Raw genomic sequence first — 2317 nt, forward strand, 5'->3', positions numbered from 1 at the left:
TGTCTCTGTGTGTCTGTGTCTGTGTGTCTGTGTCTGTGTGTGTGTGTCTGTGTGTCTCTGTGTGTGTGTGTCTCTGTGTCTGTGTGTGTTTGTGTGTGTGTCTGTGTGTATGTGTGTCTGTGTCTGTGTGTATGTCTGTGTGTATGTGTGTCTGTGTCTCTGTGTGTGTGTGTCTGTGTGTATGTGTGTCTGTGTGTGTCTCTTTGTGTGTCTCTGTGTGTGTGTGTGTCTGTGTGTCTGTGTGTCTATGTCTCTCTCTCTCTGTGCTGTGTGTGTGTGTGTGTGTGTGTGATGTGATAGTGGTGGTGCTTGGGAATCAAACCCAGGGCTTGGTATACGCTATTCAAGCCCTCTACCACCAAGCTATACCTGTACTCCCAGCCTCTTTGACTAGTTTATTTCTGTGTTTTTTTTTTTTTGTTTGTTTGTTTGTTTTTAGACAGGTCTTACTGTGTATCCCTGGCTTGCCTGGAACTCGCTTTGCAGACCAGGCTGGCTGGAACTCCCTGAGATCTGCTTGCTTCTGCCTCCCTGTAGCTGGGATTAAAGTTGTGTGCTACCACAGTAGGGCCTTTTTAAAATTGAGTTGATTTTCTGCTCCTGGGGTGTGTAAACTCTCCATATGCTTGGGGCATTGGCTCCTCATTAGATGTGTGGTTTGCACACATTTCAGACCCTTCTGCTTCTTCATGTCAGTGGTAGTTTTCCTCTGCTATACGGAGGTTTTCACTTTCTTGTTTATTTTGCTTTCATTGCTTATGCTTTTGATGTCAAATTAGAAAAAAAAATCATTGCCAAGACCAATGTAAGGATCCTAGGGAAAACTGTTTACTCCTAGATCTTAGCAGTTTCAGATTTTACATTTGAATGTTTATAATTAAAAAGAAACATATTGAAATATTCATATGAAGAAAGGCTGTGGTGGACTTCTTTGTCGCATGCTTTAGCGGACTTCTTTATCGTTTGCTTTGTTCTGTATTGTAATCAGACCTGGGAAGGCATCAAGTTCTTTCTAGGGTTTAGGGACCAGCTCTGGGGTCTTCGGAATTCTTAGTCCTCCCTCTGGGATTTCTACCTGGGGCTTGGGGTTCGTGCGGAAAGCCATCTCTGGGTCCTGGCAGCTGGGCTTTCATTTCCCAGAAGCCCTCCCTCTCCTTTTCATTTGCATCTCATTAGCACCACTTGGAGCTGCTGGCAGCTCAGCCTGGAGCTCTGGGACCAGGCTGTAGCCTGGCACAGGCCCCACTCCCATCATGAAAGGGGAGTAGGGATGCACACCCCGACTTTCTACCTACCCTACATGCTGTGCCTTGGGTCAGAGGGACTAGGATGTTCTCAGCTCTTGACACTCTCACCCAGGATCCTGTTCCCTAGGCTCCCTTCCTTCGCGTGTTCCCATAGCAACAAGGTGACGGTACCGGGGTCTTTGGAGCAACATAGCCACCCGGCTACCCTCCCCTCCCCAGCCCAGGCTGGGTTGGTGACAAGCAGGGCTTCAATCTCTTGAGATGATCAGTGATAATTGGTTTATGGAAATAGCTAAGAAGCTGGGAGATGCTCCCCAGTAGAAACCAGCCTCCCGCCAAGTCAGCTTTCGGCCACCTGTCCTTCCCTGGTTCAGAAACAGAGCTGGGGGAGGGGAGGGCAAGAAGCTAGACTGGGGCTGGTGGGGTTTTTCTAGGGAAACCTGTTGTTCTCCCGCAGAGCCTCAGTGCCCGCTTTCCCTGTGGGAGAGGAGATGTGACAGGGCTGCTTGTCATCCTGGCCCATTGGTCTGTGTGCATTGTTAGAGAAATGGAGAATGAGACCTAGGACCTGCAAGAAGCCTCAGCTCTGGGGACAGATAAGAAACATACGTGTTGTCATGGCAAGGGGATCTACTCTGGTGGCTGCCTGGAGGAGGAATGCTTTGAAGGTGAAGCTTTAGTGTTTGTGCACACGAGGGCGGGGACAGGTATTCTCCCAAGGGGCTGAGCACGGGGCAGGAAGTAGCTGATGCAGGCAAGGGTGCAGGTAGGGAGGTGTCAGAAGGAATGGTGGAAGGTCGCAGGTACCAGAAAGTCTCCTTTCTAGCACAACGCTAATGTTCAGCCTCCAGAGGAAGGGCTGTCTGGCTACCATGTTCCCTCATATGCTCTTTGAGGAGAACTGGGGCTCATGAGATGGACAGAAGACATCATATGACAGGCCCTATCCACCAGGGTAAGTGAGCATGCGCAGAGGTCCTTTCCACCGGGGTAAGTGAGCATGCGCAAAGAGCAGCCGGGTTCGTGTGTGTGTGTGTGTGTGTGTGTGTGTGTGTGTGTGTGTGTGTGTG

The 2317-nt window shown here is 49.8% G+C and overlaps 1 protein-coding gene across 4 annotated transcripts in view; it reads right to left on the minus strand.

Moving 5' to 3' along the window:
- Ccdc33 (coiled-coil domain containing 33) overlaps nt 1–2317 on the minus strand; it is a 100347-nt gene that overhangs the window by 73476 nt on the left and 24554 nt on the right. The window lies entirely within an intron of this gene.

This window comes from Grammomys surdaster, unplaced genomic scaffold, assembly GCF_004785775.1.
Source record: "Grammomys surdaster isolate TR1022 unplaced genomic scaffold, NIH_TR_1.0 241, whole genome shotgun sequence".
Lineage (NCBI taxonomy): Eukaryota > Metazoa > Chordata > Mammalia > Rodentia > Muridae > Grammomys > Grammomys surdaster.